The 12,962-nt window shown below is 39.3% G+C and overlaps 1 protein-coding gene across 4 annotated transcripts in view; it reads right to left on the reverse strand.

The window, feature by feature from the left end:
- The window catches only part of sgip1a (SH3GL interacting endocytic adaptor 1a), an 84,607-nt gene extending 71,929 nt beyond the window's left edge, over window positions 1-12,678 (reverse strand). For 3 of the 4 annotated variants that reach the window (XM_073477238.1, XM_073477239.1, XM_073477236.1), the window contains exons 1-2: window positions 11,568-11,630; window positions 7,635-7,750 (exon numbers count right to left, since the gene is read on the reverse strand). The gene's annotated coding sequence lies outside the window, so the exon portion shown is untranslated. Of the gene's footprint in view, window positions 1-7,634; window positions 7,751-11,567; window positions 11,631-12,613 lie in introns of those variants that run through there. The other variant, XM_073477237.1, reaches the window with a different exon arrangement.
- Window positions 12,679-12,962: the final 284 nt, after the last annotated feature.

Raw genomic sequence — 12,962 nt, forward strand, 5'->3', positions numbered from 1 at the left:
GAAGGTCAACATGTCCTTTATTGCAGCACAGGCAGACATGCACTCCTACACACACATGGTGAATCATTTTCCCTATTCATTTACAAATTCTTCAGTGGTGGCAGACGACAAATATTTTATTTTATATGTGCATGTTACGCATTTTTAATTGACAGGTCTGCATAAACAAGACTGTACTATATATCAGTGCATAACATTACTGATTTTATGGACTTCTCTAACTTCAGGTACTTGGCCTGAGTAAGTCTTAGAAATGTAAGTCTATGACATGAGTTATTCTGTTTTATTTTTACTCAGATGAAGACAGAGAAGAAGAAATGTCTTAATTACCCCCATCAAAGGCTGTAAATTTAGACTGGAATAAGATTTATTGTCCAGTCAAGGCAGGAAAATCATCTTTGGACTCACCCAGGAAAATATAAACACAATCATTTCCACAAGATAAAAAACACAATATTAACAGAACAAATATCTTTCGGTAATACAACAGTACTGTAAGCATTCATACCCATGGTGTATAGCCTACATGCTCATAATTAAGTTCAATGTAGTTTGTTGACAGCATTTATTGCATTTGGGGAGAAAACAACTTTTGTAGACCTTTTTATGCACTATACTTCAGTTGTTTTCTCTCTCCTCTGAAGTTTGCTATTTTGAATCTCAGAAGCACCTGATTCACTGAGTTAGTGTATTAGTGTAAAAAACAAAGAAAAATGTATGTTTGCATAAATTTAAGTTTTTAGATGCAAGGTGGCAGATTAATAAATAGACAGGTGAATGGATCAAAATTAGATGATGTATTTCACAACAAGATCTGTAAAACGACATGCTGTTGGCACCATCTGCTGTTCACTTTAACATGGTACTCTTTTCCCTGCCATATACGGCATCTCTCCAACACCTCCATCTATGAGCCACAACATGCGGTTCGCAATAGGAATCAGTAGTATCACAAGGACACACAACTTTCATTAAAAACACAGAGAAAATATGAATCCAGGTAAAAACCATTATCTAATTTTGACCCTCCCAGAATCCAGGTGCAGCATCTGCACAATCACATTCAGGCCACAGTAGGTCACTGCAAAATGAATCCTACTATTAGCCTAGCTATGACAGCCTCTGTTGGTACTAGGGATGCAATGGTAGAGTTTTCCACAGTTCGGTATGCATCACAGTTTTTGGGCCACGGTAACGGTACGGTTTCGATATCTTAATATAAAACTACTCACACTAGCAAAGGCAATATTGCATGTAAAAATAATTAAAAGCAGATATAGTCAAACCACAAACCTTATTATAAAAATTTAACACTCATCTTAATTGCCTTCCATAAAAAACATATGCAGTATCCAATCAAGTTAAACAGCAAACATTATTGTAGTATTGTATTGTATTGTATTGTATTGTTTGCCTTTGTGTATTGAGCCTAACAGGGCGTATTAAACGGTTCGATAAAATATTGAATATTGTTGCATCCCTAGTTGGTACAGGTGGCCAATTAATAATTTAGCGGTAAACTCTAAGCTTGATACCTGCAGTGACAACAACGGTATTTCACGTCATTGTCACATTGAAGCACATTGCTGCACGTTCTCTGGTCCTTATCTCAGGAAAACACTCTCCTGAGAGCAAAGCAGCCTCCCTGTCATTTAGACAGAAAGCAGTTACTATTCTTAAATAGACTATGGGCAAGGATGCCTTCATTTCTGGCACATTCTGTACACTTCCCAGATGGCAGAAACTTGTAAAAGAAAAAAACCCAACCCCTACCTCTCATCTCTCTCACCCTCTACCTTGCATATATCTCTCTTTATCCCCCACCCACATACATACACCCTGTACCTCCCTCCCTCTGACCTACTTTTCTCTCCACCTTTGCTCATGGCTTTCGCCTGTGGGGTGCAGTGTTGCTCTAATCTGGCTATTTTTCAGTGACGTCTGTCTGCATCTGTTTGCAGGTCCCAAGCTGTATTCAACAACAGCAAAAACCGCAAGATGAATTCAAATGGGTCATCACTCTGTCACTACATGAACATAGCTACATGTAGGACGTGAAAGCTGCATTTAGCAGCAAACCATTATCATTTGGAAAGTGAAAAACCACTGGGAGTGGAGGATGAGGTATGGCACTGCCACTTCAGGTCCCTGAATTGCTGATCATTTATCAAATGCGTTCTGGTTCTATCCACACTTTAATGAAAAAAAAAAAACTGCAATCTTGCACAAATTGTTATTTTCAGCAAGTGCTACACCATTAAGTTGATTAAATAATTAGACAAATAAAAAAAATGTAATTAATGGAAACTGTGATGCCTGATTAATTATTTATTAAAAGGATAATACCATTCCTTTTCAAGATTTCACATGTGAAGATACTGTTTCTCTTCGTTTCATATCATGGTAAATAGTAACTGGCTGATGGTCAGACAAAGCAATCAGACTGTATACGTCAATTTTGGCTCTGGGAACAGAGAATGGAAATTTGTTTTTATTTACAATTCAAAGACTAAACAATTGATTAATCAAAGACTAACAAAAAGAATAGTCATTTTACCTTTATGTGTGTATTCAGCTCATGGCTCGACTGAGACACAGGCCGGCTAAAGGCTTCAACAAGTAAAAGAAAAAATAAAGGGAGAGGGGAACTACATAGTGTGCCAGAATGCCAAACTTGAGTATCACCTTTTTGTCCCTCTAAAATAATGACTGATATCCATATCAATAAAAATAAAATAAAAATAAAAATACACAAATTCAGCAAGGTACTATTTCTTGCCACACTCACTGAGGTGAGCAGGATAATGACACTAATTCAGTGCTACAGAAGAAGGGCACTGAGGAGAGGGGAAAGCCCAGTGGCATATGACAATGCAGTGAGGTGAACCAATCCAACAGGAAGAGAGAAGGGTGACTTTTCTCCTACTATCAAATCATCATGTTCACTCATAGCTAGCCAACAATGAGATACCAGCTAGCAGGAAATATTTACTCATTCATGCTCTTCTGTTGTGTTTTGTCATCTCCCACTATACATTTTCATAGGGGACGCTTTTTGTTTTCTTCTTTTGTATTTTGTCCTTCATCAACCTAAGGCACCCTCACACTGACCTACCAGGAAGAGTACTCTACCCTAAACTTGAGGTATGTCAACACTCAGTGTTTCAACAATATGATGCCTCTCAGTTAACGTCAGCTCTACACTAGGCCTTCCCTGTGCTCATGTTGCATCTGTCACGTCTCATGTCCCGAGGCCTTGTGCCATTTCCTGCACACTGCTGAAGCAACATCCCTGCAAACCTCCACCCTGCTCCATCTTACCCACCCCCAAAGTGCCCTGATGAGGGATGATGATTAGGCAGCAGTCATTAAATGTACACAGACAAACACCCACCCACCCACCAATTAGGCAGCAGTGAGTGCAGTCAAACCAAAACAACTCACTCCACTCAACAGCAGGGGAAGGCATGCAGGGTGATAAGGCGTGGTGATGGCAGGGTGCCATGTTGAGTGCCTACGTGCTATCCAGCCACTCATGATGCCCTCTGTCTGTTAGGACTGCCAGACAGACATACTGTTCTGTGTCATTACCCCACTAGCTGCCCTGCCAAGGGGGGCAAGCACACACACACACATACACAGAAACACATACACACTACAACAAGAGGCAATGTTTGCTGTGTATTTAGCACCCACTTACTAATTACCTAATGATGCTGAGGAGGCCGCCTGCCAGCTCATAGGTGAATTTGGCTTGTTTTGTCCTATGTCACTGGACTGAATGGCTCAAATTAAGATAGTGAAACGAGTCATTTCGCGGGGGTTGTGACGCTCAAAAGAATTTATCCACTGTTTTACAGACGCTTCTTTCACAATGGGTCAATTGTTGTTTTCTCTTCTGTTCAACCGTTTTCGGCACATTCGTGACATGAAATGCGACGTCAGTGACGTACAACATAATGCTTCAGATAAAAAATTACAAACGGGCTGCCTTGCCTGCGGGAAGTAGGAATGGGGTCAATATGCGATTTTTTGTGAGTGTTCCCGTGTTTAAAAAACAATGTAGACCCGCTAATTTTTGTGAAAAAGCGGTATAAGTTCTTAAAGCAAGAGTTAGTCTGGAAGGAACTTCATGGGGAAAAGGTACTGATGTATTTTATTTTGGTGCCAGTATAGGTACAAAAAAACAGTTTTGGTCTGTAAAGCTAATTTCCCAGCACATGACAACTGTATTGGGGGGGAATTTTGATAAAATTTAATCATTTCAAGTACATTAAGGCTTAAAGTTATGCATAATTAAGGGTGTGGGTGCTTTGATAGCTTGCTGCAAAATATTTAATCCAAATATCAGACAAATAATATGGCTTGCTGTGTGGCTTATTGTACCCAACCTGCCTGCAGCAACGAGCTGCACTGGTGACAGAAATTCATTGTACTGTACTGTCCTAATTCTCTTTTATTTGACTGCTGAATAGAGGTAAAAAGTACTTTACTACATGAAGATGCAGATAAGAGATGGGTAAAAGAAAAGACTCTTTAACAGAGCTGACTTTGATCATTTCTCTTTATGTGTGAGCACAGATAGCTTGTTAGCCTTAGCTAGCTCGGTAGCTTCCATCCCCCCCTTTTTTGATCAGCCGTGAGTTAGGCAGAGTCAGGTACTGCCAAGATGGTGTCGGCTGAAACCTATTGGTGACGTCAAGGTGGCTGTGTACACTGTTTTTACAGTCAATGGCTGTCAATTAGCTAGTTAGCAAGTAAAACAGGTTGCATACTTGATCATACTGGAAGATATTCAGTCAGACTTTGTAAAAGTCATCCAAAGACAAAGTTAGAAGGTGTCAGTTCCATAATGAAAATCAACTTACAGAGTATAGACACTGGAAATTATAGTACATCTACATTTCCCACTGCCTCCCTGCCCTGTAGCACCAGTTTAATAATAAGCGCTGTCAGCCTGGACTGTTCTTTGACCCCAAACCCCATCCAGAGCCCCCTCTGAAAATCCAGTCCTCCCCTCCAGCCTCACAACACAGGATGGAAAAGATGAGCTCATGCTTCTGATACTGGGCCAGTCTGGTTTGTGGTCTCCCTAATGGTCTCCAGGATGTCAACACCAGTCCAATAAGTCCCTGTTACTCACACCAATTACCATTTGCACACAGGGCCAAAGCCTAAATAAACAGAGCCCAAACTTGCTATACAATCAGCTTATATCTATAAACAGTGGAGAGGTTTAAATTAGGCCACTCCCAAGAGTATGGGTCTCTGCATGGACAGCCAGGCAGAGATGACAGAATGGAGCCAGATGAACTCACTGCAGGGAGTCTCAAAGTAGTATTTTAAAGATGACAAAAATAGCACAGGGATGAGATCTATACTCCCTAATAGGTTCTTTGGACAATTCAAACAGAACATTTTACTATGAAGTTCAATACATTTTTGCTTGATATTAATTTCATTTGGGAGGTTGGTTCTGTTTAGCTGGTAAATGATCCCAATAAAGAAGACACTAACCTAAATGACACTCCTACATACAGCTAAGGCGGTAACCGAACCAGAACACTCACAGACAACCCCATCGCTGAGTTAGTTTGGACAAACACAAAAAGATGAAGACTTGCCTGCGCTTGCTTACTGGCTCACTCTGGTTTGGCTGGACACCCACGGGGAAAGTTGCTAATATAGGTTATGTGTGTGTGTGTGCTGTGACGTGCTGGTAGGAGCCCAGATCGGCCTCCCAATGACGCATGTAAAACTGAACCCATAATTCATGAGGCATCTTAAAATAGGAGTGTAGATTTTTAAGTTCTGCTCTGACAGCACAGCAGAGTAGTGAGAATACTGAACCTGTCTGTGATATAATTTAGTAGGACATGAGGCAGACTCAAAGTCATGATGTAAGGTTCACAAAATGATCATGGTGGGATCCCTGTTCCCCCTCTCTTTATCGGCCTTTTAACTAGCAAATGTAGGCTGTAGATTCACCAAACCTCCTGAGTCAGGAAGGCAGAGGATTGTAACGCAGCAGGAACCTTCTATTACAGTGCCAAATATGTCCTGTGTTTTACGTATGTGTGTGTAATGGGTAAGAGTGGATGGGTAATCCTTCCTGTACAGTAATTCTTTTAGCGTATTTTAGCTCTGTACTGTGATTTAGTTAGATGGGTGACCTGAGCACAAGGAATAGTATTTTTTATTTTATTTTCCCCCCCGTTTTTTAACAACTGATTGATAGTTAAATCTAAAAAATTCCCAGAGCCCAAGGTGACAAAGTACTCATTTTGTCAAAACTCAAGTCTGGATATATGACAAAACAGGAAATCTATCACCTCCGATTATCATATTCATCAGGTCATAGGTCTTCACCCTAAATTGCAGGAACTGATGCTGTGCCATTGGTACCCACTTGTTGCTCACAGATACAAAAGTCAGTCTGGTTTACATGTTTCTACCTTCTATCTTGTTATGGAGCTGGTTACAATTCCCACCTAATGTCGCTTTTGAGCCTTTCCTGCTGAGATCATTAGTGTTATTGGGGAACAACTGCTAACTGTGAAGCCTGGCTGATCCTGGATTTTTATTATCAATATCTGAGAATATCATGAATCTGATCACTTTATATAGGTCAATACCTATTTACTTTTCGACAAAATGTTTTGGCAACAACGCTTCAAATTAGCGGTTGGCCGATATTTGCCTATCACAGGTATATCGGTTTTGGTGTATGTGAAAATGAATTTTCTAGACATTATACTGCAGAATAATCTGCTTACAATATTTATAATAATCAAATTCCCAGGAAAGTTTACTATTTGAGTGCTGTCAAATACAATTACGTTTATTGTTGAACTGCTAAATAGCCTGCCTCCATTATATATATCGTCTTGTGTCTTGATAACCACAAATGTGTGTATATTGGCAGATATATCAATATCAAATCTTAATAAAATATTATGAATTATTAAGACTGTTTAACCACCAAAATGAAAATATATTTTCAAAAAATGTTTACGCAGATTATTGTATATCTGTGATAGACTTATATTAACTAATTTAACGATGTTCTACATTGAACTCTTTGTAGCATTAGTGCAAAGTGTCATTCTGGTCTGTGCGTGGTTGAGGTGTACTATGAGGTGTCCTGTGGTCAAACTTGCTGCACATGTTTATGGGGTATCACCACACATGTATACGAATACAACTACACACATATATAAAATAATGGAGCTGACACATAAAGGCCTTTCCATCGTGCTGGAGCTGAATCTTTGCTAAAATGCAACAGCAGATTAATACATACACATCTATATCAAAACACACACAAATCCATGTGCATGTACATATACACACAACACTTCTACCCAGAAGGCACAGCATGCCTTGCTCTTTCTTACTCATCGCTGACATGTTTCGCACCATCTCCTGAGTGTCATATAATAAAGCATATGTTTGCTCACAGAATGCAGCAGCTCACCCACGCACACACAGCTCACCCAAATCCCTCACACACTTCCGGTAAACTCTCAGAATGAGCAGCCCTTGTGATACTGACAGATGCATGACTACAATACGGCACCTCTAATACAATTTTCTAAACTCACAAAACACAATTTCTGGTAAACCCCACTTACCTCAATTTGAAAAATCTAACTCTGATATCAGCTGATTTGTAGTCACAAGATGTTCTGTCCTTTTCCTTCAAGTCTTCTTAGTCAGCTACTGTTTCACAGCAAAGTCCATTTGTGATCTGCACAGCACACAAACACACAAAATATAATCTTACCTTTAGCTATATAGGTCTTATAAATAGTTTTAAAACTACTCCACAAACTGGCATTAACATAAAAACAATTAATGAACAGGATGAAGCATCGATGGTCATAAAAACTGATTGAATGACCAGATAACTGGCAGACGAGCTACTTGAGCAACGTGACTTTTTTTTAAATGATTAATGTATTTAGAAAACTCTCAAAATATGACACAGCTCATGTGTTGATGGGACAAATGATCAGTGTTATCCTGAGCATTCAGACAGGCTTGAATGACTGACACACCACACTACAAAATGTACTGTAAGGCTTCCCCCATGGAGCATCAGCAACAGCACGAATGACTCACTCCTCCAACAACAACAACAACGCTTTCTCTATTTATCCATGCAAGTCAGCTGAGAATACATTTTTACTCCTATTTGTATTTCTATTTGCTGAAACATTCAGGGTAGATTCAGGGCACAGTGAGATAATGCACACAAGCCTATTACACTCAATGCCTTGCTGACAAAAGCTGATTTTTGTGTATCTGGATGTTGCTCATTTACTTTACCTGCACACTCCTTTACTCGTGATGTTTTTCATTTATTTGTGAATACCAAAATCAATCAATATTTGGTAAGAGGTTCATTTGTTTAATCTCTGATCAAATTATTTTCATTTTGCCTCTCAACTGCTTTTTCGTCGAGCAAACCTAAAGAAGGAAACGTTCCAAAGAAGAACCAAAATTTCATGTTCTGCTTTTTACTCAGTTTTTTAACCGTTCTAAGCAGGTCTGCGCTTGCTCATGTCCTTAATAATTTTTCCCCAAAGTGTCACTGTGCTGCAGTCATGTGATATAGGGCCAGTGCTGACTTCATGGGTAAAGCCATGTATTTGAGGTCGTTCACAGCTCAACACAGGAAACAGAGAAACTTTCCCAGGCTGAATTCCCAGGCAAAATCCACCTACTAACTGAAACCTCATTCCTCACTCATCATTCTCGAGCTTGGCAATCCCTTCTTCCCCCCCACAGTTTTTCCCACATATCATGAACCTCTACTTGAACTCATTCTGCTTCAACACTCACACTTAGCAGGCAGTCATCCTCTGGGATGTAATAGCTGTCCCAACACAATACTCACAAGCCCAGAGCTATGCCCCACATCTGCACTGAGATTTTGTTTAAAGACAACTGTTAAATTTCTGTTGCTGTCTCAAAGGATTGGTCAAGAATTAAAACACTAACTTTGAAATGTATTCAGACAACCGAAGCCTCCTATTAACTTCATGGATTTTCATATTTTTACAGAAAGAGGGCTGAGGTTTTTCCCCCTGCATTTACAGTTCAAAGTTTAAGTTCATTATTAGAAAGGGATCGCTTAATGGCCAGTATGAAAAGCCTGTTGCAATGTTCATATGGGCACCTGACTATTGTTTTAAGACATACTTCAAAAATTGCTATGCTATTAAAATTGTTTGAATAAATATAAAGTTGTGTAAAAGTTTCTCCAAAGAGTATCTGACATATTAATCGCCATCAACACGTTTAGAGTAACTTAAAATGTGTGATAAAAGAGTAAACAGTATGCATGTGCTGCAAATGACTCAAACTGTAGTATTCTGACTGTGACTAGTCTATGCCAGGACAACCACTGACACAGGAAGTGCTAGAATGGATGCCAGACCCAGAACTCAGGTGTAGCTCCATGTGAATCATCACATGCAACAACACCTGTTCAGTTTAACTAACTAAATTAAGGACAACAAACCAAAACAGTTTGATTGGGCACAAACATCCTCACATGCTGATGTCGTACAGTCTGGCCTCTGATATTTTGATTCAAACATCCCCAGGCATCAACGCCACAGCTCTTACAAAACATACTCAGTGTAATTAATCAAGCTGATCATTAATTTCCTTAACAAAGGCTAATTATTTTTCAGTTGTGCCAAACTTCATGATGCGGTGAGTTTGGTCAATCAACCCGAATGAATTGACTGTAATTGTTACTGAAGTAAATTACGTCAAAACATAATTACTCAACCGTTTCAGACATCAAAAGCAAATCAGTCTTTTGTCCCCTTCTCCTCTTTCTACTCCCTTCTCCGGACCTTGTTTTCACATGCTGGATAGAAACATTGTGTAATAAGCTTTAACAACAATCCATTGTGATTATAGCATTGTCAGGGGCTCTATGATTTCAGGTCCTCATGTCAGGATCCGACTGCGTCAACACTACAGTGGCTTGTATCTCCAAAAGCACTCCTTTAACTTTCATAAAAACCTTGAAGACTAATCAGAAACCAGTGTTGTACATTTGGAATCCATGATCAGAGAGAAAATTTCCAATAAGGACCTGTTACTTGTGTTCACACTCTTAGCAGGATCCACAACAATGTGTCTTATTGTGTGAATTGTCAAAACCCACAGCAACATTTTCCACAGTCAGTGTTTGTTAAATGGCAAAGACATTTGTGTATTTGTGTTCTCTACTGACTCCTTGAACTATCAGCAGCTGCAACATTTGTCAAGCAGAAAAATTATGTACATCCTCAAACCACATTTTCTTTGGTGAAAGTGCTTTTAAGATTTTTGCACCTTCATCTTGGTTTGAGCAACAGAGGTACCATTAAATTGATTATTTGATATATTTGGAAGATTATACATTTGGATTTAGGACTATTTGACCACTAAATGCAAATATTTCTTAACACTGGTAAATCTATTGTGCCTTTCTAATTCAAAAGTGTGTTGCTTGTTTTTTTTAATGCAAAAAATATTGTGTTGTTTGCTTTAAATTTGTTTTTTGTTCCATGATGTGAAGCTTTTAAGGCATCTGTCTTGGCCAGGACGCAAAAAGGAGATTTTTAATCTCAATGACAATATTCCTGTTAAAATGAAAGGTCGAATTACATTTTTAAGTTGTGATTTATTTTTTTTAACCTGGCAAGTGCAAAATACTCAAGAGGCCAATTACAAACACTAATCTTTCTACTACAGTTATAATGCGTCAAAACTTATGGTTGGGTAACGTATTTCAACATTTAATCATTGCACTTCAATGAACCTGGGATGAGAGTTACTGGGAAAAAGTGACGGTAAAATATATACGGAAACTGCTTCAAGGTCTAGACGTCATCCGTGTCAGCTTGTACTACAGCTCTGACTCATGAGTTCAGATAGAGTGGCAGCAGCCCTACACACCAGAGATTTGGGGTTTACCACCATTTTCAATTCAGTTACTCAGACAAGATCCTCAGGATGATAAAGGATGATCTCACTTGCCAAGGAAATGTTCACTTTCCTGTTTCATTTCTAGGATGCAAGCTGTTCTGCACAGGGTATCCATGGTTACGAGAACTCTGTCCAAAAATACACAGGCCATCTCTGTGGGAAGTACATCATTTACTAAAAATGAATATCTGGGAAATCATTTAATTTACTATCATGGATGGTTGTATCATCTACCACACAGTCCTGGACATACTTTAAATATTTAGTGCTCCTATTATTAAAGCTGCCAAACAGTGATCAAGCTCAGTAAATTCCAACACAATAAAAGGTTTTAGCCCTACAATGAGCTAACCCATGAAATATTTAGAAAGAGTCCCACCAGTCTTGTTAATTCTCATATCTGAACTCAGTGTACATTGTGGTAAAATGAGACAATAAAGTTCAAGCTAGTTTCATTTCGCCGCTTTCTAGCACCAATTTATGTCTTTCATGTAATGTTAGCTAGCATAATGGTAGCTAAAACTGTTGCAATGATGTTTACATTTGAATCTATTGAATTATGCAACACTTACCGCTATTTGGATAACCTATTGACTCTTCAAAGTATCTTCTACTCAGGTGGAATAGGATATTCCGTCTCCTTTCTGTTGTCAACTCCTTTCCAAACCTGCGTCTGGTTTTGCTCAGCCGATTAAAGATGGTCGACGGAAGTGACATAGTTAGCCCCTTGCTCGTCTCGTATGACGCATCAACAAAATTGAATGTTTTATCATCAGGCTAGTGTATCAATTTTAACTTGATTAACTTGATCTTTTTTTTTTTTTTTTTTTACATAATGACTGACCTGGGTTTATTTACATTTTTCACATATTTCCAGCATTGTTTCATATATTTCCAGCCATCTATGGCAAAGTTAGCAAAGTGTCACTACCAGGCTTCCGTAACCGTTTGGCCCGTTAATCGTTTGAGAAGAATTGGGAAACTTGATAAAAAAATCTTCTTTACAATGTAGTTTATGTATAATTTGTTTGCCAAACAGGATAGAAGCTTATTGGGAATCTGGAAGTGCTTCAAACAGCGGTAAGTGTTGTCATATGATCTGTTACGCTGGTATTTAGGCTGTATTCTTGAGCAAAATAATGAGGCTAAAGCTAAGCTAATGTAAAGCTGACCGTCAATGTCAACGATGTTAAAAACGATGATGCAGACTGGTGCTGAACAGTGTCTACATACAGGCAAGCCACACTTTATCATGTACCTTTTACCCCAGAAGGACAGACAACGATGTTTAACCATGTTACATAAGTCGTAGGCCCATGTACTGTATTGCGGGGTTATTTATTTAACTCACACATGGTGTATCACGACAGCTGAATTGGGTTTTAACTGCCACGTGTTTTACTGATTCATACACCTGCCCAGCCCCTTGGTTAATAATTAATCTCAACATCTCCGGAAAGTAATTCCCACCTGCACACCAAAACATTTTGACGTGCGGCTCAATAGTATTGCATAACAACGGCGTCTCTCCCTGTGCACCCGCATTGGATTTTTCCCAAATGAAGTATCAGCCTCTGACTATGAGACCAAACTTGGCCTGACAGCATGCAGACTGTACCTGATCCGCGTGATCATCCTTTTCTTTCACTAGTATGGGGAGCAGGTTGTTTGTTTTGATGAGTATTTATGCAGTATTTTACGAATGGTGCGCATCCACCTGCAGGTAGTGTTTTGGTCGGTACTCATGGCATGCGTGTTTGACCACGCCTAGAGGCAGTGTGTGTGCGCGTGTGTGTGTGTGCGCGCGCGCAGGGGGACAGGTGACCTGCTGGGCCTGTTGGCAAACCTGCTCACTATATTTTCCCAAACAACAGAAAGGCCTTGTAGAAACCCTATCAATCAACAAAATGTAAGGCATACATTTGGATTTTATTCATTTAAAAGTAAAGGTAGATTTCAGTAGATCT

Source organism: Pagrus major, chromosome 11 (assembly GCF_040436345.1).
Source record: "Pagrus major chromosome 11, Pma_NU_1.0".
NCBI lineage: Eukaryota > Metazoa > Chordata > Actinopteri > Spariformes > Sparidae > Pagrus > Pagrus major.